Source organism: Hyperolius riggenbachi, chromosome 3 (genome assembly GCF_040937935.1).
Source record: "Hyperolius riggenbachi isolate aHypRig1 chromosome 3, aHypRig1.pri, whole genome shotgun sequence".
Taxonomy (NCBI): Eukaryota; Metazoa; Chordata; class Amphibia; order Anura; family Hyperoliidae; genus Hyperolius; species Hyperolius riggenbachi.
In genome coordinates, this window is record NC_090648.1 from 67895705 (window position 1) to 67921942 (window position 26238).

The following is a 26238-nucleotide window of genomic DNA, read 5'->3' on the forward strand; positions in this document are numbered from 1 at the left end:
GCCTGAGATACTAGGTAAGGTGGAGCCTGTTTCTCTTATATGGAGAAGGATGTGGGGTGGGGACACTATGGAAGGTGATGGTGAAGGAGCTAGCAGATGGAGCCTGTGTCTCTTATATGGAGAAGGATGTGTGGGGTGGAGACACTATGGAAGGTGATGGTGAAGGAGCTAGCAGATGGAGCCTGTGTCTCTTATATGGAGAAGGATGTGGGGTAGGGACACTATGGAAGGTGATGGTGAAGGAGCTAGCAGATGGAGCCTGTTTCTCTTATATGGAAAAGGAAGTGGGATGGAGACACTATGGAAGGTGATGGTGAAGGAGCTAGCAGATGGAGCCTGTTTCTCTTACTGTATATAGAGAAGGTGATGGTGAAGAATTCAGGAGATGGAGCCTGTTTCTCTTACTGTATATGGAGAAGGAAGTGGGATGGAGACACTATGGAAGGTGATGGTGAAGGAGCTAGCAGATGGAGCCTGTGTATGGTGAAGGAGCTAGCAGATGGAGCCTGTGTCTCTTATATGGAGAAGGAAGTGGGATGGAGACACTATGGAAGGTGATGGTGAAGGAGCTAGCAGATGGAGCCTGTGTCTCTTATATGGAGAAGGATGTGGGGTGGGGACACTATGGAAGGTGATGGTGAAGGAGCAAGCCGATGGAGCCTGTTTCTCTTATTTGTAGAAGGATGTGGGGTGGAGACACTATGGAAGGTGATAGTGAAGGAGCTAGCAGATGGAGCCTGTGTCTCTTATATGGAGAAGGAAGTGGGATGGAGACACTAGGTAAGGTGAGGAAGGAGCTAGCAGATGGAGCCTGTGTCTCCTATATGGAGAAGGATGTGGGATGGAGACACTAGGTAAGGTGAGGAAGGAGCTAGCAGATGGAGCCTGTGTCTCCTATATGGAGAAGGATGTGGAATGGAGACACTAGGTAAGGCGACGAAGGAGCTAGCAGGTGGGGCTTGTGTCACACACTAGTCGAGTTTCTTCTCTAGCGGCGCTTGTCCCTGGTGGAGGAGGCAGAAGCACCAACTTGAACAGCGGTGACTAGAGGATGACAGATGAAGGCAGAAGATTACAGAAGAAGGTGATGGATGAAAGCAGAAGAAGGTGACAAAACTGAAGAATGTATCGCAACACTGTCCATTGTGTTAGGCTTCCATTAATTCCATCAGTATCCGCTGCATCAACGATCCATCTTCGTAATTATCTGGTACCTCTCAGGAAAGTTAAAGAGAACCTGAACTGAAAATAAAAAGTCAAAATAACCATAGACAGGTCATACTTACCTCTTGTGTAGTCTACTCCTTAATTTCTTTCTCCTCTCCTGCGTCCTGTTTGTCCACTGTGATCGATGGAATTCTCCGTCCTCCTTTTTGAAAATGGCCATTGCCCCATAACAGCTTCCTGGTCAGCACACTGTTAAACTGTAATATCACCCACTTGAGCCATAGGGAATCATGGACTTTACCTTGCACATTCAGTTGTAACTGACACCTGCTGATATATAACTGACAGCAACTGGTATATTTCAGTTCTGACAAAATATTGTCTGAACTGGAAGAGATCACTGTAAGAAGAAAATGGTGAGCTTCTGAGAGGAACGGACAGTGAGGTTAGTATGTAATATTCATTTGCAGCTACGTCATGTATGTGTTTTAAATAATTTTACTCGCTTCAGGTTCCCTTTAAGTTTTCCAGTGCAATAAGTGCCTCACTGCTGGAAATGTCGACATTCTTTGTAGTATGGCTGCACAGTATTTTACAAAAGAAACATCCTGCATTTACTGTGGCATTTATGTCATCTTTTCCAGGCAGGTAAGAAAAGGAAGGAAAGGTACAGTATATGTTATCAGCTGAGTCACATGGCTGTTTTTTTTGCCCGGTTTACTCAGTAACTTCAGTAATCAAATCTTCATCTTTATTAATATTACAGAAGCAGTATGTCATGTGAGCAAGATATAGCTTCCAGCCACTCAGCAATACGTAACATTTCTTGAACTGACGTATTCCTGAGCAGACTTATTTCATAACTCAGAACTCCAGTGTCTGAGCAACTCAAAGGGCTTGATTCACAAAGCGGTGCTATTAGCACGCTTGTGAAAAACCCCTTAGCACGCCTAAACATACTTTGCGCACGCTAAGTTTCGCAATGTTTTGGGTGCATCCAATGCGCTGTTTGCGCGCATCTGGTGCGCCGTTGTTTCACGTGCACTGGGCAGCACTAAACTTAGCGTGCGAATGCGAAACTTAGCGTGCAAACTGATTTAGTTTGGTGCGTGTTAACTACTTAGCACCCTGGTTAGCACGCCCAAAGTCTTTAGGCGTGCTAACTAGGTTAGCACAGCTTTGTGAATCAGGCCCAAAGGCTGCACAAGGGATTGGTTGGTATGCTACAATTATGAAGTGGTAATGGCTGTCAGCTTTCACACACACACTATAGAGCAGCGATGGCGAACCTATGGCACGCGTGCCATAGGTTCGCCATCACTGCTCTATAGTGTGTGTGTGAAAGCTGACAGCCATTACCACTTCATAATTATAGCATACCAACCAATCCCTTGTGCAGCCTTTGGGCGTAGCTGAATCTGCTGGCACGCCATCGCTGCTGCGCTATGTCCCGTCCGAGTGCATGAACTGGCCGCGGCGTCAATTACTTCATAGCCCGCAGCCCCGCTCCAGCCTGCATAGTCTTCCGGCAGGCAGAGCAGAGCAACGGGAAGATGGCGTCCGAAGCCCTGTCCTGGAGACTATTTGTGTCTCCAGTACAGGGCTTCTGGCTCCATTTTCCCATAGCCCTGCTATTGCATTCAGTGCGGGAGATATGCAGGAGCAATATCTCCGTGGGAGCTGCGCGCCGGAGGCCGGCCGGGAGAGGAGACTTCTGTCAGGTGAGTAAATTCCTTTTTTTTGCAGGTGAAATATTGCCCACTGCGTTATTTTCTGCTGAAATGTTGCCCACTGCATTATTTTCTGCTGAAATGTTGCCCACTGCGTTATTTTCTGCTGAAATGTTGCCCACTGTGTTATTTTCTGCTGAAATGTTGCCCACTGCGTTATTTTCTGCTGAAATGTTGCCTACTGCGTTATTTTCTGCTGAAATGTTGCCCACTGCGTTACTTTCTGCTGAAATGTTGCCCACTGCGTTACTTTCTGATGAAATGTTGCCCACTGCGTTATTTTCTGATGAAATGTTGCCCACTGCGTTATTTTCTGATGAAATGTTGCCCACTGCGTTATTTTCTGCTGAAATGTTGCCCATTGCGTTACTTTCTGATGAAATGTTGCCCACTGCGTTATTTTCTGCTGAAATGTTGCACACTGCGTTATTTTCTGCTGAAATGTTGCACACTGCGTTATTTTCTGCTGAAATGTTGCCCATTGCGTTACTTTCTGATGAAATGTTGCCCACTGCGTTATTTTCTGCTGAAATGTTGCCCATTGCGTTATTTTCTGATGAAATGTCGCCCACTGCGTTATTTTCTGCTGAAATGTCGCCCACATTGTGTTTATTTTCTGGTGTCTGGGGTAACTGCTGCTGCATTTATTATTTAATGGTCATAGTTGGCTATATCTGCTGCTTTGGGGTTACAGTATACTAATAAATAGCATCATACAGTTTCTGCACACTCATGATGCGAATCCTCGTTTCACCACATCATGGCGGAAACACTGCTTTCTTATGCCTCGCTCTTACATCATTATGTTAGCTCCGCCCCCATACAATGTCATGGCTACGCCCATTTTTTTTCGGCGCATCTCTTATGTTCTGGGGGGAGGGTCTTTTTGTTCAAATTGGCGTGTTGGCACTTTACGAGAGACAAGAAACTTTCGAGTTGAAGTTTGGGCACTCGGTCTCGAAAAGGTTTGCCACCACTGCTATAGAGAGATGGTTGTTTGATGCTACCTCGGTCAAGAATCTAGTCTGCTAAAGCTCTTCAGATAGGTGGCCATACACTTATAGATTTGCAGCAGATTCGACCATCAGATTTCTGTCAGATGCATGTCAAGTCAATTGTGACAGGATTCTATCTGATGTGTGCCACACACTAGGAACAGATTTCCAATAGATTTTAGAATTAAATCTATTGGAAATCGATCTAAATGTATTATTGGACCATTAGATCCAATGCAACTCTATGGGCCATTGATCTGAATGGAATGTTTCCCCGCCAGAAGCCGCTCGCTGTGTGTTGCTTCTTGTCTTTCCCCTCACTGAAGGGTACAGTCTGTATAGCGCTCATGCCCCAAACTGTTGCTCTGATGATCCATGCATGATTGATAAGTTTGGCATTATTGTGCGTACATACGCAGCTTTAGAAATCTAAAATGACAGAATACTGGCAATAAAGATCTGTATTGTGACTGTACACTGGATCACATTTTTTTAAAGGACAACTGAAGCCAGAGGAATATGGAGGCTGCCATATTTATTTCCTTTTAAGTAATACCTGTTGCCTGGTTGTCCTACTAATCCTCTGCCTCTCATACTTTTAGCCATAGACCCTGATGCAGTTTAGGTGTTTCTGACATCATTGTCAGATGGGACAACATTAGCTGTATGCTTGTTTCTGGTGTCATTCGGACTCTACTGCAGCCAATTAGATCAGCAGAGCTTCAGGCAATATGTATTGTTTAAAAGGAAGGAAATATGGAAGCCACCATATTCTCACTTCAGTTGTCCGTTAAATAGGGGTTTAATCTGCAGATTCCTCATTTAACACAGAAAAGTCACATAGGGGCCCTCTGCTTCCTGTGGTTTCCTCTTGTTATGTTTAGACCTCTGCCTTGGCAAGGTTGGCGGTATTATATTGTAGTGGAGGCTGTTACATTATGTCCAGATCAGTGATGCTCATATCTTTGTATTCTGTACACACAGAGTGTGCTTTCATTATATTTATTGTTTCCACACTGCCTGCTGGTCCATTTCCTCAACAGACAAAAGGACCAGCATGAAACTGCGCTTAGAACAGACACAAAGCATGCTCAGACAGCACCGCATCAAAATCCATAAACATGTTGTGAGATACACACAAAGTATAATTTAGTGCTACCCTTGGGGCCCACATTCAGAACGAAATTTGAGGTCTCCCCCTCGGCCCAGTGCTAGAGCATTAGCTATACTTCCTTGATGACGGGCCTGGCACAAAGCAGGTAAAAAAGAGTGCCAGAGGGACCCTGTGAAAAACAGCACCGCCGTAGGCTGTAAACATTAATTGAGGAGCTTGATAAAATAGTGGGCGTTAGCCGCTTATAGCCACTATTTACCATTTATTTTATAACCAATTATAAGGTACCAACAGGAGAGTCTTAGGCATCGGTAGAGGGAGGGTTAGGTCATAGTAAAATATCAATAAAGATTACTGATATTTTACTATCAGAATTAAAGGAATACTGTAGGGGGTCGGGGGAAAATGAGTTGAACTTACCCGGGACTTCTAATGGTCCTCCGCAGACATCCTGTGCCTGTGCAGCCACTCACTGATGCTCTGGCCTCCAGCACAGACCATACTGGGCCTGCGCAGTATGCTCCTGGTGACCTCAGCGGGAGCGAGGACACGGCAACGCAGGCGCAGTGGTTTTCAGACTTTTAAAGTCTGAAATTCCTGAAGTGAACCAGAGGCGGGGCCGGAGCATTGGGGAGTGGCTGTGTGGGCACAGGATGTCTGCGGGGAAACATTAGAAGCCCCGGGTAAGTTCAACTCCTTTTCCCCCGACCCCCATACAGTATCCCTTTTAACCACTTGAGGACCACAGTCTTTCTACCCCTTAAGGACCGGCCACTTTTTTTCCATTCAGACCACTGCAGCTTTCACGGTTTATTGCTCACTCATACAACCTACCACCTAAATGAATTTTGGCTCCTTTTCTTGTCACTAATAAAGCTTTCTTTTGGTGCTATTTGATTGCTCCTGCGATTTTTACTTTTTATTATATTCATCAAAAAAGACATGAATTTTGGCAAAAAAATGATTTTTTTAACTTTCTGTGCTGACAATTTTCAAATAATGTAAAATTTCTGTATACATGCAGCGCGAAAAATGTGGACAAACATGTTTTTGATAAAAAAAAAAACCATTCAGTGTATATTTATTGGTTTGGGTAAAAGTTATAGCGTTTACAAACTATGGTGCAAAAAGTGAATTTTCCCATTTTCAAGCATCTATGACTTTTCTGACCCCCTGTCATGTTTCATGAGGGGCTAGAATTCCAGGATAGTATAAATACCCCCCAAATGACCCCATTTTGGAAAGAAGACATCCCAAAGTATTCACTGAGAGGCATAGTGAGTTCATAGAAGATATTATTTTTTGTCACAAGTAAGCGGAAAATGACACTTTGTGACAAAAAAAAAGAAAAAAAAAAGAATCCATTTCTTCTAACTTGCGACAAAAAAAAATGAAATCTGCCACGGACTCACTATGCCCCTCTCTGAATACCTTGAAGTGTCTACTTTCCAAAATGGGGTCATTTGTGGGGTGTGTTTACTGTCCTCGCATTTTGGGGGGTGCTAATTTGTAAGCACCCCTGTAAAGCCTAAAGGTGCTCATTGGACTTTGGGCCCCTTAGCGCAGTTAGGCTGCAAAAAAGTGCCACACATGTGGTATTGCCGTACTCAGGAGAAGTAGTATAATGTGTTTTGGGGTGTATTTTTACACATACCCATGCTGGGTGGGAGAAATATCTCTGTAAATGACAATTTTTTCATTTTTTTTACACACAATTGTCCATTTACAGAGTTATTTCTCCCACCCAGCATGGGTATGTGTAAAAATACACCCCAAAACACATTGTACTACTTCTCCCGAGTACGGCGATACCACATGTGTGGCACTTTTTTGCACCCTAACTGCGCTAAAGGGCCCAAAGTCCAATGAGTACCTTTAGGATTTCACAAGTCATTTTGCGGAATTTGATTTCCAGACTACTCCTCACGGTTTAGGGCCCCTAAAATGCCAGGGCAGTATAGGAACCCCACAAATGACCCCATTTTAGAAAGAAGACACCCCAAGGTATTCCGTTAGGAGTATGGTGAGTTCATAGAAGATTTTATTTTTTGTCAAAAGTTAGCGGAAAATTGATTTTTGTTTTTTTCACAAAGTGTCATTTTCCACTAACTTGTGACAAAAAAATAAAATCTTCTATGAACTCACCATACTCCTAACGGAATACCTTGAGGTGTCTTCTTTCTAAAATGGGGTCATTTGTGGGGTTCCTATACTGCCCTGGCAATTTAGGGGCCCTAAACCGTGAGGAGTAGTCTGGAAATCAAATTCCGCAAAATGACCTGTGAAATCCTAAAGGTACTCATTGGACTTTGGGCCCTTTAGCGCAGTTAGGGTGCAAAAAAGTGCCACACATGTGGTATCGCCGTACTCGGGAGAAGTAGTACAATGTGTTTTGGGGTGTATTTTTACACATACCCATGCTGGGTGGGAGAAATAACTCTGTAAATGGACAATTGTGTGTAAAAAAATCAAAAGATTGTCATTTACAGAGGTATTTCTCCCACCCAGCATGGGTATGTGTAAAAATACACCCCAAAACACATTGTACTACTTCTCCCGAGTATGGCAATACCACATGTGTGGCACTTTTTTGCACCCTAACTGCGCTAAAGGGCCCAAAGTCCAATGAGTACCTTTAGGATTTCACAGGTCATTTTGCGAAATTTGATTTCCAGACTACTCCTCACGGTTTAGGGCCCCTAAAATGCCAGTTCAGTATAGGAACCCCACAAATGACCCCATTTTAGAAAGAAGACACCCCAAGGTATTCCGTTAGGAGTATGGTGAGTTCATAGAAGATTTTATTTTTTGTCACAAGTTAGTGGAAAATGACACTTTGTGAAAAAAACAATAAAAATCAATTTTCCGCTAACTTTTGACAAAAAATAAAATCTTCTATGAACTCACCATACTCCTAACGGAATACCTTTGGGTGTCTTCTTTCTAGAATGGGGTCATTTGTGGGGTTACTATACTGCCCTGGCATTTTAGGGGCCCTAAACCGTGAGGAGTAGTCTTGAAACCAAATGTCGCAAAATGACCTGTGAAATCCTAAAGGTACTCATTGGACTTTGGGCCCCTTAGCGTACTTAGGGTGTAAAAAAGTGCCACACATGTGGTACCGCCGTACTCAGGAGAAGTAGTATAATGTGTTTTGGGGTGTATTTTTACACATACCCATGCTAAGTGGGAGAAATATCTCTGTAAATGACAATTGTTTGATTTGTTTTACACACAATTGACCATTTACATAGAAATTTCTCCCACCCAGCATGGGTATGTGTAAAAATACACCCCAAAACACATTATACTACTTTTCCTGAGTACGGCGGTACCACATGTGTGACACTTTTTTGCAGCCTAGGTGCGCTAAGGGGCCCAACGTCCTATTCACGGGTCATTTTGAGACATTTGTTTTCTAGACTACTCCTTGCGGTTTAGGGCCCCTAAAATGCCAGGGCAGTATAGGAACCCCACAAGTGACCCCATTTTAGAAAGAAGACACCCCAAGGTATTCCGTTAGGTGTATGGCGAGTTCATAGAAGATTTTATTTTTTGTCACAAGTTAGTGAAAAATGACACTTTGTGAAAAAAACCCAATAAAAATCAATTTCCGCTAACTTTTGACAAAAAATAAAATCTTCTATGAACTCGTCATACACCTAACAGAATACCTTGGGGTGTCTTTTTTTCTAAAATGGGGTCACTTGTGGGGTTCCTATACCGCCCTGGCATTTTACGGGCCCAAAACCGTGAGTAGTCTGGAAACCAAATGTCTCAAAATGACTGTTCAGGGGTATAAGCATCTGCAAATTTTGATGACAGGTGGTCTATGAGGGGGCGAATTTTGTGGAACCGGTCATAAGCAGGGTGGCCTTTTAGATGACAGGTTGTATTGAGCCTGATCTGATGGATAGGAGTGCTAGGGGGGTGACAGGAGGTGATAGATGGGTGTCTCAGGGGGTGGTTAGAGGGGAAAATAGATGCAATCAATGCACTGAGGAGGTGATCGGAAGGGGGTCTGAGGGGGATCTGAGGGTTTGGCCGAGTGATCAGGAGCCCACACGGGGCAAATTAGGGCCTGATCTGATGGGTAGGTGTGCTAGGGGGTGACAGGAGGTGATTGATGGGTGTCTCAAGGTGTGATTAGAGGGGGGAATAGATGCAAGCAATGCACTGGCGAGGTGATCAGGGCTGGGGTCTGAGGGCATTCTGAGGGTGTGGGCGGGTGATTGAGTGCCCTAGGGGCAGATAGGGGTCTAATCTGATAGGTAGCAGTGACAGGGGGTGATTGATGGGTAATTAGTGGGTGTTTAGGGTAGAGAACAGATGTGAACACTGCACTTGGGAGGTGATCGGACGTCGGATCTGCGGGCGATCTATTGGTGTGGGTGGGTGATCAGTTTGCCCGCAAGGGGCAGGTTAGGGGCTGATTGATGGGTGGCAGTGACAGGGGTGATTGATGGGTGGCAGTGACAGGGGGTGATTGATGGGTGATTGACAGGTGATTGACAGGTGATCAGTGGGTTATTACAGGGAAGGACAGATGTAAATAATGCCCTGGCGAATTGATAAGGGGGGGTCTGAGGGCAATCTGAGCGTGTAGGCGGGTGATTGGGTGCCCGCAAGGGGCAGATTAGGGTCTGATCTGATGGGTAACAGTGACAGGTGGTGATAGGGGGTGATTGATGGGTAATTAGTGGGTGTTTAGAGGAGAGAATAGATGGAAACACTGCGCTTGGGTGGTGATCTGATGTCGGATCTGCGGGCGATCTATTGGTGTGGGTGGGTGATCAGTTTGCCCGCAAGGGGCAGGTTAGGGGCTGATTGATGGGTGGCAGTGACAGGGGTGATTGATGGGTGGCAGTGACAGGGGGTGATTGATGGGTGATTGACAGGTGATCAGTGGGTTATTACAGGGAAGGACAGATGTAAATAATGCCCTGGCGAATTGATAAGGGGGGGTCTGAGGGCAATCTGAGCGTGTAGGCGGGTGATTGGGTGCCCGCAAGGGGCAGATTAGGGTCTGATCTGATGGGTAACAGTGACAGGTGGCGATAGGGGGTGATTGATGGGTGATTGATGGGTAATTAGTGAGTGTTTAGAGGAGAGAATAGATGGAAACACTGCGCTTGGGTGGTGATCTGATGTCGGATCTGCGGGCAATCTATTGGTGTGGGTGGGTGATCAGTTTGCCTGCAAGGGGCAGGTTAGGGGCTGATTGTTGGGTGGCAGTGACAGGGGGTGATTGATGGGTGATAGGTGATTGGCAGGTGATTGACAGGTGATCAGTGGGTTATTACAGGGAAGGACAGATGTAATTAATGCACTGGTGAATTGATAAGGGGGGGTCTGAGGGCAATCTGAGCGTGTGGGCGGGTGATTGGGTGCCCGCAAGGGGCAGCTTAGGGTCTGATCTGATAGGTAACAGTGACAGGTGGTGATAGGGGGTGATTGATGGGTAATTAGTGGGTGTTTAGAGAAGATAACAGATGTAAACAATACATTTGGGAGGTAATCTGACGGCGGGTTTGCGGGCGATCTAATGGTGTGGGTGGGTGATCAGATTGCCCGCAAGGGGCAGGTTAGGGGCTGATTGTTGGGTGGCAGTGACAGGGGGTGATTGATGGGTGATTGATGGGTGATTGACGGGTGATTGACAGGTTATCAGGGAAGATAGATGCATACAGTACACAGGGGGGGGGGGGGGGGGGGTCTGGGGAGAATCTGAGGGGTGGGGGGGTGATCAGGAGGGGGCAGGGGGGGGATAAAAAAAAAAATAGCGTTGACAGATAGTGACAGGGAGTGATTGATGGGTTATTAGGGGGGTGATTGGGTGCAAACAGGGGTCTGGGGGGTGGGCAGGGGGGGGTCTGAGGGGTGCTGTGGGCGATCAGTGGGCGGGGGGGGGCAGATCAGTGTGTTTGGGTGCAGACTAGGGTGGCTGCAGCCTGCCCTGGTGGTCCCTCGGACACTGGGACCACCAGGGCAGGAGGCAGCCTGTATAATACACTTTGTATACATTACAAAGTGTATTATACACTTTGTAGCGGCGATCGCGGGGTTAACATCCCGCCGGCGCTTCCGTATGGCCGGCGGGATGTTACGGCGGGTGGGCGGAGCCAGTTGCCGGGGGAAGCGCGCGTCATCAATGACGCGATCGCTCCCCCGGCATGCCTAAAGGACGCGCCGCCTGAAGGCGTATTGCGGTCCTTTAGGCGTCCACTTTGCCGCCGCCCATGGGCTGTGGGCGGTCGGCAAGTGGTTAAGTAGTAGAATATTGGTAATTTTACCAATATTCTAATAGTGGCTATCTCCGCTGTCCTTTTAACCAGGTGCCTTTTTTATCTTTATCTTGCGATGGGTATTTGAAAACAGCCACTGTGGTGATGCAGACAATTAGGATATTTTGCTATCCAATAGATTTTACAATATCATAAAACCTAACTTTTATTATAGTTGGCGTCTAATATCTGAGAAACATGATTATCAAAGCTATTCTAGTAAAAATATGTCACAGCATTACAGACCAGGCCTAATGTGCCTTTTAACGGCTCTACAAAACACTTCCTCACAGGTACATTCTAACTATCATTATCCGCTTGCTTTTACAACATAAGACCAATCACAAAAGGATCCCAGGTAAATTGCACAAGAGCAGAGCAGATCGTTCTCAGCTGTCCTTTAAAGAGGAACTCCAGTGAAAATAACGTAATGAAGAAAAGTGCTTAATTTTTTTACAATAATTATTTATAAATCATTTAGTCAGTGTTTGCCCATTGTAAAAGCTTTCCTCTCCCTGATTTACAATCTGAAATGTATCACTAGTGGTGACATCTTTACTGCTGGCAGGTGATGTATGTGGAAGGAGATGCTGCTTTTAGCAGTTGGAAACAGCTGTTATTGCCCACAATGCAACAAGGCTCCCACAGTGTGATGTCCGCACCATGCTCCTGACCAGGGCCGGATTTGTACTTTTTACCGCCCAAGGCCAACTACAGTATACCATCTGTATGGTTGTTGTCTCTGTGTGCCCCAAATGAGAAATCTACTTACTTTCTATCATTGGATGTCACAGACAATGGCTTCAATTCATCAAGCATTACCGCATTCGGTAATGCTGAAAACAGCTGAGTTAACGGAGCACTTAAGAAAATGTTAATTCATCAAAGCTGTTACCGAATGAGAAGCTGAAATGACAGAGCAATGAGATAAATTACCGACTTGTGCTCAACACATGTCAGCAAATGTCAGTAAATGTTAATTCATCAAGGTTACCACATTCGCTAGCACATTCGGTGTTTATCTCCAGCTCTCCCCTGTCGTTACAGGCTTCGAAAGCCTTCTGTGTGAATGTTTTCATGATTAACAGGAGCAGGCAGCCAATAGAAACAGCCCCTGTTCTCCTGCAAGTGCCGCTGATAGGTGCTGATAGGTCACAGGCTTCTTCACACAAACTTTCAGACCCCCCAGGCAGTGAGCAGAGAGAACGGACAAAATATATCCCCAGATTCCCTTCGGTCGTTTAACCCTTTGAGTCCCTGTTTGAATATGCAAAGATGCAAGTGGTGAAATCACCAAGCATGGCATTTGTAATGTCTCCAGGAAGTTTATCTACGTTGTGGCAAATAAGTAAAATGTTAAGAAACACTGATGGACAGATTCAGAGCAGCAGAGGCAGTATAAGTAACAGTAAATATAACACGTTTACATAAAGGGATGTCTGGATGCCTTCTGTTGTTATCAGCTTGTAACAACACAGAGACATTCCAAGCTGCTCTGCACTGCTCTGCTGTTATCTAACAGCCTTTGATGAACTGAAGCCGTAGTACTTCGGTAACTTAACGAACCTCTACCACACATGGGAAAATATTTATGAATTAGCACAGTGAAGTGTAAAATACCGAATGCGGTATTTTAAGGACTGGGATTTTGTTATCGAACACCCTTTGATGAATTGAAGCCAATAGCTATTTCAGTAATATGCGTATAGATTATAAGTTAAGTTTTCCTTAACAACTTTTATGTTATGTTTGCCATCTCATTAATGATGGACCCATTGTGTCTCCATGTGAGTTAGGCTGATGTGTACCTGCAGGATAGCGCTTACAGGACTTGCAGGGATGACACAAGTACAGGACAGAGAGTTCAAAGGTTAAAGCTGTCCTTGTAGATAGGGATGGCTGCATAAAACAGCTTTACTGCCCCTCACTGAGCCGCCCCTAAATTTCTGGTGCCCTAGGCCATGGCCTATGTGGCCTTGCCAGAAATCCGGCCCTGCTCCTGACATCACACTGTGGGAGCGGTTTCACTCCAATATCAGCCATACAGAGCCCCCTGATGATCCGTTTGAGAAAAGGTAAAGATTTCCTGTGGGAAAAGGTGGTATCAGCTACTGATTGGGATGAAGTTCAATCCTTGGTTACAGTTCCTCTTTAAAGTATACCTGAGTTGACGCAAAGCTACCTACAGTGAGCACAGAGGTATATTTATGCTGGATCCACATACCTGTGTGTTGTCTGTCATTTTCCTCATTAATCCAGAGGCTTCCCCAATCTTACACCGCTCCATTTCTACGTTAGGACCCTCTGAATATATTCGACAATATTATTATATTATAATATATATAAATACTGTATATTTCCCTCAATGTACGATCGTGACCATACTGCGCAGGTATCAGTATGGTCCGCACCTGCACAGTAGTAGAATCCACTCCCGCACTGCTTTTTGCTCTGTGGCTATAAAGCCATTTCAGATTTTGTTTTAAAAATGAAAAGTCAAACTAAACATACACGTCATACATACCTCCCATGTAGTCTTTCTCTCCCATTTTTAAAATGGCCATTACCCATAATAGCTTCCTGGTCAGCACACTGTTAAACTGTAATATCGCCCACTTGAGCCATAGGGAAACATGGACATTACATTACTTGCACACCAGTTGTCCTTTCCGTTATAACTGACATATTTCAGTTCTGACAAAATGTTGTTAGAACTGGAAGGAATTGTTATAAGAAGAAAATAGTGATTGATGGCAAGGTAAGTATGTAATATTCATTTGCAGGTACATTGGCCCTGATTCACAAAGCGGTGATAACTCAGTTATCACGCCTAAAAGACTTTAGGCGTGATAAGCCGTGCAAAGCTGAGTTATCACCGATTTGTGCTGCTCTTCGCGCGAAGCTCCCGCGCGCAAAGTCCCATAGGGCTCAATGGACGCTGTGCGCGAAGCATGGTACACTGCGCGCGCAGCACGGTGCGCTACGCGCGCAAAACTTTGCGCGCGGGAGATCGCGTGAGTTTCTTCTTATCACGCCTAAACTGAGTTTAGGCGTGATAAAGGGCTTTTCACAGGCGTGCAAACACTTTGCACCGCTTTGTGAATCAAGCCCATTGTGTTTATTTTAAATCATTTTACTTGGTTCTAGTACACTTTAAAGGGACACTGTAGGGGGGGTCAAGGGAAAATGAGTTGAAGTTACCCGGGGCTTCTAATGGTTCCCCACAGACATCCTGTGCCCGTGCAGCCACTCAGCGATGCTCCGGCCCCGCCTCTGGTTCACTTCTGGAATTTCAGACTTTAAAGTCTGAAAACCACTGCGCCTGCGTTGCCGTATCGTCACTCCCGCTGATGGCACCAGGAGCGTATTGCGCAGGCCCAGTATGGTCTGTGCTTGCACCGTACGCTCCTGGTGACATCAGAGGAAGCGAGGACACGGCAACGCAGGCGCAGTGGTTTTCAGACTTTAAAGTCTGAAATTCCAGAAGTGAACCGGAGGCGGGGCCAGAGCAATCGGTGGGTGGCTGCGCGGGCACAGGATGTCTGCGGGGGACCATTAGAAGCCCCGGGTAACTTCAACTCCTTTTCCCCCCGACCCTCCTACAGTATCCCTTTAAGCTGAATTTGTGATAACAGCAGTGACAGCGGTAATACGGTGTGATAACGACATGCACTGAAGTGATATGCCTATGTTATGATGATGACATTGTAGCTTATATCATTGTAAAGAGGAGAGCTGTAAAATGGAGAGCTTATGGTACGAGCAGTCAGATGATCAGTTGAAGTGTGAGTGAACTTGAACTCCGCACAGTTATAGGTATCGGCTGACTTTTATCTGATCCAGGCTGTTTGCAAACAGAAAACCGAACTTTGACTTGTATCATAGAGTCCCTTCTCCCATGTGTCAACACAGTGGCCTGGTATGGTATGCATGCTAATAACAATAATAATATTATCATTATTGCTGTTATCTTGTCGGCTTCTAGGTAGTTTGAGCTCTCAGGAGATTACAAACTCCAATACTTATATATTATCTATTTCTTACAGGATTGGTTTGCAGTGTGCACCTCCATTGCAGAGATTCCCTTCAATTCTCGCTACCGATGACTCCAAGTGTGATACAATGAGGACACAGTGAGCAATACAGTTCTGTCAGACGCCTAAACGCACAAATGATGATGGATCACCACTGACAGAAGTGTCTCCAGACAGTAATGTAAGATTTAACAACTTTTATTTCAAAATTATCCTAATACCCTTTTCAATTACCTTAAAGAGAAACTGTAACCAAGGATTGAACTTCATCCCAATCAGTAGCTGATACCCCCTTTCCCATGAGAAATCTATTCCTTTTCTCAAATGGATCATCGGGGGGAGATCTGTATGGCTGATATTGTGGTGAAACCCCTCCCACAGTGTGATGACAGGACCATGGTCCTGACAGTTTGTCTATCTGTGAACCTCATTGCATTGTGGGAAATAGCTGTTTACAGCTGTTTCCAACTGCCAAAAAAGCAAGCAGCATCTCCTTCCACTGACATCTGCCAGCAGTAAAAAATGTCACCACGTCAGGGAGAGGAAAGATTTTACAACGGGCAAACACTGACTAAATCATTTATACATAATTATTGTAAAAATAAAGCACTTTTTTATTACATTATTTTCACTGGAGTTCCTCTTTAAAAACAAGCCCATTTCCAATATAAAAAAAGCTGATAACTAGTCACCGTTCACCTCAGAATAGCCCACAGTAGTGCAGTAGTGTCTGAATCACACCAGAAACAAGAATGCAGTTAATCTTGTCATATCTGACAATAATGTCAGAAACACCTGATCTGCTGCATGCTTGTTCAGGGTCTATGGCTAAGAGCATTAGAGGCAGAGGATCCACAGGATATCCAGGCAACTGGTAATGTTTAAAAGGAAATTCATATGGCACCCTCCATATACAGTACCTCTCCCTTCAGTTGTTCTTTAAAGTGGTCCCATGTTAGATATTCAAGGGCTCCAGGTTGGGTACCAGGACCCTAGACTGTAGAGCTGCAAGGTGAGAGTGCCAACAACTAAAGCTTGGTACACACCTAATAAAAATTGGACGTAATCAATAGAGAAATCTTGTTGGTTGATTGTTTTTACGGACAGCCTTGCAAGATTACCATGCACACAGTTGTATAGGATGTTCTGAACCCTCCCCTGTCAAGGCTGTGAAGGTGTGCTGTAAAAGACAGATTGTGGTACCAACATCAGTTCATACCATGCAGGAGCTTTGAAACCAAAATTTGGATTTGCTCGTGGGATTTATGTACATACTAACAAATTTACGGCAATTGTGTATTTGGTGGTGTATTTAACCACCACACTACCCAGTCACTGCTCCTTTTGCAGCACAGTCAGGGGTGATTTTAGTCTTTGGGTGGTGAAAATTTCTAGTGCCTTGGACCATTGAGGAAGGTGTGAGTCAGCGACATCATAAGCAGTCATCCTCAAGCTCTGCAGTGCTGGAATTACATTTAATATATGGATATGGATGGCTGGATAGACCACATCCAACAAATTACATGATGGGTCCTCTTCCCCATCGATTCTTTTTCATTTCTTTGTGCTCCTTTACAGTCCATGGGCACACATTTTCCTGTATGACTGTTGGAGGGCCTAGGTGAGATTTTTCATGTCGAATGGCTTTGATTGTAAGTGTGTGCAAGCTTTTATAACCACCTAGCCCAGTGATCTGCAAACTTGTCTCTCCAGCTGTTAAGGAACTTCAAGTCCCACAATGCATTGTGGGAGTCTGACAGCCACAGTCATGATTCATAAAGGCAAATGCATTGTGGGACTTGTAGTTCCTTAACAGCTGGAGAGACAAGTTTGCAGAACACTGATCTAGCCCCAGTGTATATAGTCGTATACTGAAATGTTAGTACATGCTCTTACAATGTCACCTTTGGAATATTGTTATATACTACTTTGTGGATTACCAACTAACCGAAAGGCACCCCTCCAGTCTGCACTGAACTTGGCTGCTCCACTCATTCCTCTCGCTCTTCATCTCCTGCTCCTCTCTGTCAAGCTCTTTGTTGGCTGCCAGTTAACCAGAGGATCAATTTCGAACTCCTAACCCTTACCTACAAAGCTCTCCACAATCCCTCTTACCTACAAAGCTCTCCACAATCTCTCTTACCTACAAAGCTCTCCACAATCTCTCTTTCCTGCACATCTCCTCAATGGTTTCCAGATACCAACCCAACTTCAATCTCAGATCTGCACACCTCCTTCTGACCTCCTCTAGAATCACCCCCTCGCATTCACATATAGAAGATTTCTCATGTGCTTCACTCTCTTCTGGAATCCCCTTCAAAAACACATCTGTTACTCTCCAACCTTTGAAATCTTTAAGCACTCTCTCAAAATTCACTTTTTCTGGCAAGCATATGCTCTAACATGGGCCATTCTACCTTCAACCTCTGGCCAAGTTGTACTCCTTACTAGATAACCTAAAAACATACTTCCACTAGGTATGCATATTGTATACTATACCCCAACTCTTGTTTCCTCCCTATTCCCTTAGTATAATCTCATAAGGGCTGGGCTCTCACACTGTTGTTTCTCGGAATTTGTTACTGTCACAGACGGTTGCGGGGCCGCAGGCGCGTCCTGGAACCGCCCGTGAAGAAAAGAACGATCGCACTCGATTCCCTGCATCGATTGCGCTTTAGATCAATAGAACCAAGATTTGATGTGTAGTATCCCTCTGCCTAGGAACAGCTGGGGGATCTGTCTTAGCTGGGGGGGAGGTGTTAATTAGCTTGGACATATTCCTGTGGAAGGCATAATTCCCCTTTCTGTTCTGGGAACCAGGTGACACCTAGCTGATCTCACATTCAGATGTTAATTGAAGGAGCCAACAGGGCCTTTCAAAAAAAGGAGATCCCAAGAAGCAGACACAGCTGGACTCCAGTCAGGCTGACTCCAGCCTTAGCAGGAAGAAATGAATGTACTATATAATATTTTGCCCATTTACAGAATACAATAAATAGGGTGGTTATGAGAGCGGTATCATTGGATCCGTAGGGTCATGCTGGATCTCTTGATACCAGTTGAGAGGGGCCCGGGGCCCCTACAACCCAGGTATGAATCTACCCAGGACCCTGATCTGCTGCACTAGCCATGTCGGATATCATATTAATCTGTATTTTCCTCCAAGTATGAAGCTGTTACCCCCCTAAATGTAACGTGTATGGTTCAGGAGTTACAGCAATTCATAAGTTTAGCTCTAAAATCTCTCAGAGGGAATGAACTGTCATTTGCTGGTAGCTCAGAGGGGGCTGGCACTGCCACACCCCCAAACCAGCTTCATCAAAAGCACAGAGCCAGCAGGCGGGGTTGAGTCCTCCCATTCCATCCATAAGAGAACATCCTGCTGCCAGCTCAGAGGACATAGGGCTGGTGGCCATTTTGCTGAACTTTGAATGAAGCTCTGAAACAAAGGACACATGTGCTGGCGGCCATCTTAAATGGCCATCTCTTCTGTAACCTGGAACAAAGAATTCTGCTGAACTTTGATTGAAACCAAGAACTTTATGATTTTCCCACAAAAAGGACATCTTTCCAGGAACTAAGTATTTTTCTCCCTTCTTTTATTTTTTTATACTGGCTATTACTGTTTTAATAATTGTTGATTTTAATAATTGTCTGTATATATTAATTATTTATATTGCGTGAATAAACGACTTTCTCCAAGTCATTCACTGTCCGCTACCCTGCTTATCAGCACACACAGAACTGATCCCGGGTCTCTGAAGATACGCTACTGTTTGTTTGTTGTTGGCTAGACAGAATATCGTGTGTTTAACCGTTTTATTCGCAGGACTAGTCAGTTAGTGGGCTCCACGGTCCCATGGTAGCCGCGGTGGTGGCAGTTTACTCTGAACCAGTGGGTGAAGTTGTAATCACCCGTATCTCACAGGCTCCCTTCTGGTTTGTCTGCGTCTAACTCTTAACGGTTCCTGCGCATTGACTGCGACCAGAGTTCGCACGATCCGTGCGCTGGCACCGTTTAGAAGGCTAAGTGCGGTCAGCCACTAGGGCTCCTGTGACAGTTACACATTTTATTTATCATGTTACATTTGTCACTGTTATTACCAATTCTTGATTTTTGTACCAGTGTTTATATTTGGTGTATACCATGGTCTGTATTATTTTGTACCCCATTATTATTTATTTTATGCTGGACATTAGTTAAAGTTACAGACAATACTTAGGGGCGACATACAGCAATAAGTCAATAGATGCAAACCAGATCACGCAGCACAGTACAAGTACAAGGTAATGCTTATCCATAGGATGGGTGTACGGTAATGGAGGTGCATGAACAGGTAGGAGAAATAAGGAGGAGAACCCTGCCGAAGGCTTAGAGGTAGAGGTAGGGACACAAAAGGTAGGGGACCAGAGGTCAGCTGCGGGTTTAGAGCACTAGTCGGGGGGGGGGGTAGGCCAGAGTGGAAAAGGTTCGTTTTGAGGGCCTTCTTGAATATTTGGAAGGAAGGGATAACTCTAATGGTGGGAGGTAGGGAGTTCCATAGTGTTGGATCAGCTCTTGAGAAGTCCTGGAGGCGTGCATGGGACCGGGTGATGTGGGGGGCGGTCAGGCGAAGTTCATTGGAGGAGCGGAGTGAGTGGCTAGGTGTGTTACCCAGGTTTGTTTCTTTCTTTGTACAGCACCACTGAATATGTTTGCACTTTATAAATTAATAATAATTCTGAGTGGATTCACGATTATACAGACTTCTTAAAACAAATACAGTATATGCAGCTTGAATGTGGACCAATTGAAACCCACCTCAGCTTCATTTGATTGGTCGATTTTTAAGTTGCATTCAAAAATAGCGTAATCCTGTTTCAACTCATCTTATTCATCACCCCTAATAATAAGTGTAAATGGATGTTTTCATTTTCTAAATGGAGTTTAACCCTTAGTGAGTAGCAACAAATAATCCTGTAAATTCTCCTGTAATCCAAACCATGCCAACAAATTAACTGGTAGGTGGTTAATTAACCAGCAGCTTTAGCCCTCGACTGGCTCAATTTATTTCCCTCTCTGGGGCAGGGCAGATTTCCACGTTGGCAGGGTATTTTTTTCTCTTCACTATTCAGCACTAATTTTAAGTTTTTTTTTTGTTGTTGTTGTTTTTGTTTTTTTCTTCAGATCAAAGTTCATTTGGAATAAAGAAGCCGTTTGATTTTGTGGCAAAACATATTTTAGGAGAGTGTTTCACCAGGGCAGTTTCTAGGCTAAATTGCACCCAGGGCGAGGGTGTAAAAATTGCGTCTCCTCTGCATAGCCGCTGATACACACTCTACTTCCTGATTAACAGGAAGTAGAGTGTATCAGCGGCTATGCAGAGGAGACCAGCGGCAAATGAGCGGCGATTGGAGCAAGCAGGAAGGTGAGTTGCGCATACCAGGCTTCCCGCTGCGCTCACTCTGCATAAAGTGGGAAGCCCCGGGGAGAGGAAGGGAGGGAGAAGTTGGGCTCCCCTCCATGCGGCTGAGATTCAGTGTGGCCGTGGCTCCCCTCTACATCACAGCGAACCCCCCCCTCATAGCGCTCAGAGCGGTCACATGGCCTGCACGCCCCTAGAAACAGGGCTGTGTTTCACAACATCAATACAGCATGTAGCCCTGTGTGTAATGCATGGTATACACCATGCAATTTCCTGTCCGATCAATGGGTGTAAACTAGAATTTCCGACATGCCTGATCTGCTCCTGATCGATAACTGGATCTATTTGCAGATCAGTACTGCACAGAAATTATCCTGTTATCGGTAGGGAGCAGATCAGACATGTTATTATTTATCAATTCGACTCATCAATCGGACAGGAAATAGCATGGTGTGTACCTAGGATAATGTCCTCTGTTACCTCTTGGCATTACAGATGCAGATGCCAAATTTTCTCACTTGAGGTGACCATACAATTGGCCTGTATTGTTTTTCTCATTGATATCTGGCTGATTTGATCTAATCTACTACAAATCAATGCTGCAAACGATTTCAAATAGATTTTTGGGCGAAATTGATCGATTCAGTCGATCTCGCCGGATGTAGAAAGATTCAGCTGGGTCGGGAGCATGCCACTAGCAGTGTACGCAGTAAAGCTTACATTCGCCTGTCAGCCGACGTGTGACTTTTCTTGTCATAAACACTAGAGGTGTCTAGTGGTCAGTGCCCCTAGGGTATGGCACCTCTAGCATTTGTCACGGGACATAGGGTACCTGGAAGAGATGAAACAGGGAGGAGTGCCCGACAGTGGAGACAAGACACGTGTTGGCAGACAGGTGAGTGTAAGCTCCGCTGCCTACACTCTGCAGGACCCGGAAGGGGAGGACAGAGCAATGGAAACCTTGCTGAAATCTATTGAAAATCTGTGCGCAGTGTGTGAAGGGTTCCATTCAGGTAGATCCGTCTCTGATCATAATATCTGTTGGCCTCGTTCACCAGTGTATTGCTAGCTTTACATTGAAATTTAAAGTAAACCTGAGATGTCCCAATATAAAGATTTTATACTCACCTGGGGCTTCCTCCAGAGGGACTGCGCATGTGCAGAAGAGCCGACTGGCGCAACTGAGCAGGATTACCGGGACTGATTGCAGCTGAACGGAGGCACTCGGGAGGACGGCGAGAGACACATCCTTGCTCATGGAGCTGGAGGAAGTCCCAGGTGAGTATAAAATCTTTATATTGGGACATCTCAGGTACACTTTAAGTCCAAGTTGCATGCAATTTGCATTTCTATAAAATTAAGAAAATTTTGTATCTTACCAATCATCTGCAGGTGACACCTCAATATTCTCTAGATTAACCAACAACGTTTAGGTTATATATATATATATATATATATATATATATATATATATATATATATATATATATATATATATATATATATATATATCTCAAAACCTTCTATAATGAGAAGACTGTGATAAGTTTAAGTATCCCCTGAGTACCCAACACAGGTTGAGATCCTAGGAGCCAGGAGGCTTTGCAGAAGTCCAATAGGGATGGATATTCTCACCATAGAATGGGTTCACCAGCCATCCCATAATAACCAGCATGACCACTTCTGACCTGAGAGAGAGAGAGAGAGATAAGGTGCAGCGACAAAAGAAAACACAGAAACAGGAGCACAAATAGCGCAACATGTTAAAGCTAAGTGGCGAAGTGTGGAAGAAAATGGTACTCACCAAAATGGGCTGTAATGAGGGCAACCAACCAAATGGGCAGGTGATTCAAAAACCACTCTGGTGTTTCCAAACAAGCAGGGGAGGGTCACTCTCTATTGGAAAAGACTGGTACTCACTATGTAGTGACCGCAGTGTACCAGGTGAACCCCTCCACAAAGGGCTTGACCTGTTCCAGATACCGGTAAGCACATTATGTTATAATTTCACGTATAATACTGTGGTCTCCACTCGGCTGGAGTTGATTTTTTTTCTTGACATCTTTTTCTGGGACAAATTGTAAACCCCTTTGGTTGTTTGGCACTATGACCCTTAGTAATTTTTATACTAATGACAAGCTATTTTTAGGGTAGTGATGTGCTGTTGAATATTCCAGCACATTCTGCCATTTGTGTAGATAGATAGATAGATAGATAGATAGATAGATAGATAGATAGATAGATAGATAGATAGATAGATAGATAGATAGATAGATAGATAGATAATCTTGCTTAGTCTTATTGATTCTCATTAATTATAATTAGTGCAGTTGTACATGCAGATATACTAGCACTCTTGCCTACAGGGCTTAGCTCCTGTGGGGGACAGGACAATATACTCTGTACAGCACTGCAGAAGATGGCAGCACTATATAAATACTAAATATTTAAATACTGTCATTTATTTGGCTTATACTATTTATGAGATTGAATTACTATGGCTCTGATAGACACGTGTGTACAAGTTTAGTAGTTCTTTTGAGCGGAAACTATTGATTTCACTGTAATATGAGCCACCAAATAAGATCTGATTATGAGGGATCTGTATACATTTTTATCTGTATTTTTTGAAAGAATTATTTTTATTGTGTTTTTTTCACGATGGGAAAAGGGAATTAAAACACAACAAGCAGCGAAACATAGCCGCAACAGCATTCTAAACAGTCAACAAAACTGCTGCACAGCAATGATAGTTACTTTGATACACATTCAGAATATGACAACAGTTAAACTATAAACATCCTTGGTCCGTCTACACCAGGGGTGCCTACACGTTTTGGCTCGCGAGCTACTTTGAAAATTCCCGAGCTCGAGAGATCTACCATTTAAAATAGCCAGGTATAGGTGCCCCTAATATAGGTAGCCAGGCATAGGTGCTCCCAGTATAGGTAGCCAGGCTAAGTGCTCCCAGTATAGTTAGCCAGGCTAGGTGCTCCCAGAATAGGTAGCCAGGCTTAGGTGCCCCCAGTATAAGTTAGCAATGTATAAGTGCCCCAGTATAGAATAGCTAGGCATAGGTGCCCCCCATGTAGAAAGCTAGGCATAGGTGCCTGCCATATAGATAGATGGACATAGGTGCACCCCATATAGATAGCTAGACATAGGTGCACCCCATATAGATAACTAGGCATAGGTGCACCTCTCCGTCCACCGGTCACCGCTCTCTTCTACCACATTGTCTACTGGTAGATAGCAATCGACGCAATGGGAAGCCCTGGTCTACACCCTGCCTGAGTAACCTCCTCTCGGCCCTAAGTTGTTATTCAGCTATTCATCAATTGGTTATTCACTAGACCAGGGGCGTAACTAGAAGTCACTGGGCCCCCCCGCAAAACTTTGGATGGGGCCCCCCAGCTCTCATTGTTGGAGGGGGGAGCGCTGGTGGTAGCCCGAGGTGAGGGGGGTGTCATTACTGTTTGTGCCTGCTATTTTCAGTTCCTGTGCTGAGCCCCCTCCTTCCCCTAAAAATGGCCCTGGAAGGCCCCAGAGCCAGGGGCCCCCCTCAGGCTGCTCCCCTTAAGGGCCCCCCTTCAGCTGCATCCCTTGCAGGGGCTATTGTTACACCCCTGCACTAGACTTTAATTTATAAAAAGAGGTCCAGCAGTCCCAGACTTTCTTACATTTTTTTATGACATTTCTTCTTTTTGTATACACTTTTGATTAAAATCAATTCTCTGTGTACAAGCGCTTCCTGGTCTTTCTTCAGTGGAGGGTTGGCCTGATTCCATTTGAGTATAATCCGTTTATGTGCATAAGCTATTAGGAACCGAAAAGCCAGTAAGTTTGTGTGGATAGCAGATCATCCGCCAGTATGCCCAGGAGTAAGGCCTCAGGAAGCATTGGGATACTAATCTGAAAAGCCTTCTGCAGCTCTCAATGAACTAGTTTCCAGTATTGTTCAATTATTCCGCATTGCCATACTATATGCACAAAATCAGCAGTGGATTGATGACATCGACCACAGCCATCTGCCCCTGGACAACCCATAGTTTGTAGTCGAGCTGGGGAGAGATAGCTCATATGTAAGAATGTAAGGGAAATCAATTTATCCCTGGCCGCAACAAGAGTCGTAAAAAAGTATCCCAGCACTGTCTGCCAGTACATTTAGATTTTTTTTAAACTTGTATAAATGGTGAACAACTGAACATGTTTTGTACTCCTGATAATATAAGCTGTGTTTTGTTATACGTATATTGTTCATACCTTTTATATCTTGATAGGCTGTATGTGTATCATTTTTCCACCGTCTCTGTCCACCTCTCTGCTTGCAGGGCCGGATTTGTACTTTCCAGTGCCCTAGGCCTGCTGTCACCAACCGCCCCCACCACCAACACCAACAAATATTCTGTCCAACACCTTGACTAGCGATCACTGGTTTGAATAGGCTCATTTCAGTTGTACTGCTCTGCCCCCCATTCAACAAATAATTCCTGTAATTCGCGCTCCTGCCCGAATGTGCACAGCAGCCGATAGTGTTCTGGGCATGCATACTTGAGAAATGACGCTGATGTATGACCGGTACTTGTCAAGAATGCATAACACTGTACCGGCCTCAGGTGCTGTGCACATCTGGGCAGGAGCAAGAAATTACAAGGAGCGCAAGTGGCCAGAGCATGTGCTGCTTCTTTGTCCTCTGTGCGACTGGCTGCAGTCGGAGCCACAAACAGGTGGCAGGGCAGTGCAATGGAGAAAAGCCCATCCAAAACAGAGAACAGGTAAATGGCAAACATTTTTTCAAGACCCACTTTGGATATTCTGTTGTAATTAAAGTGGACCTGAACTCAGAACTTCCTCTCTCCTCTAAAAGATATGCAACAACAAAACCTTTAAAGAAAAACATTTATTTGTTACAGCTGATACAAATCCTGCAATAAATCTGCAGTGTGTCTACTTCCTGCTTTCATGGAAGCAGCCATATTGTTAACTTCCTGTGCTTTCAAATGAGCTTAGATGTTGTGGCAGTCAGCTGACAGTGTAGAGATCAAATTACAACTTGTGATTAGACACAGATGAGGGGAAATTAGACAGGCTCTCTAAATACATACATGGTACATTTCTCTGTTTTCCTTCTGTCCTGTGCAAGAGTTCAGCTCCACTTTAAAGCATCTGAATGACATTTATTTATATTTGCTGAAAAATCTATGTATCTCTTTTGAATGCTGAATGTACATATGGTGATGTGCTCTAACATATTGACAGTATACGGGAACAAAGTCTGAAGAAGGCTTATTAGCAGAACGCTTACTCTTTTTTTCTTTTAAGCCAATAAATGGTATCATCCTGATTCAAAAATTTCTGCTTTCGCTGATAGCTAAGATGGTACAATGCTCTACTGCCATAGGAAAGCAGAAGGATGCCAAACCATACACACTAGCATAGAGGTAGTAACAGCTCAGATGACAGTTTAGCAATGAAAGGGAAGCAAACTAGATTTTTATTCTCGCAGTTC

The 26238-nt window shown here is 44.5% G+C and overlaps 1 long non-coding RNA gene across 6 annotated transcripts in view; it reads left to right on the forward strand.

Annotated features, from left to right (window-relative positions):
• LOC137562716 (uncharacterized) overlaps nt 1-26238 on the forward strand; it is a 258806-nt gene that overhangs the window by 10158 nt on the left and 222410 nt on the right. For all 6 annotated transcript variants that reach the window (XR_011030171.1, XR_011030169.1, XR_011030173.1 and 3 more), the window contains exon 2: nt 15337-15505. This is a non-coding gene — a long non-coding RNA (uncharacterized lncRNA). The remainder of the gene's footprint in view (nt 1-15336; nt 15506-26238) is intronic.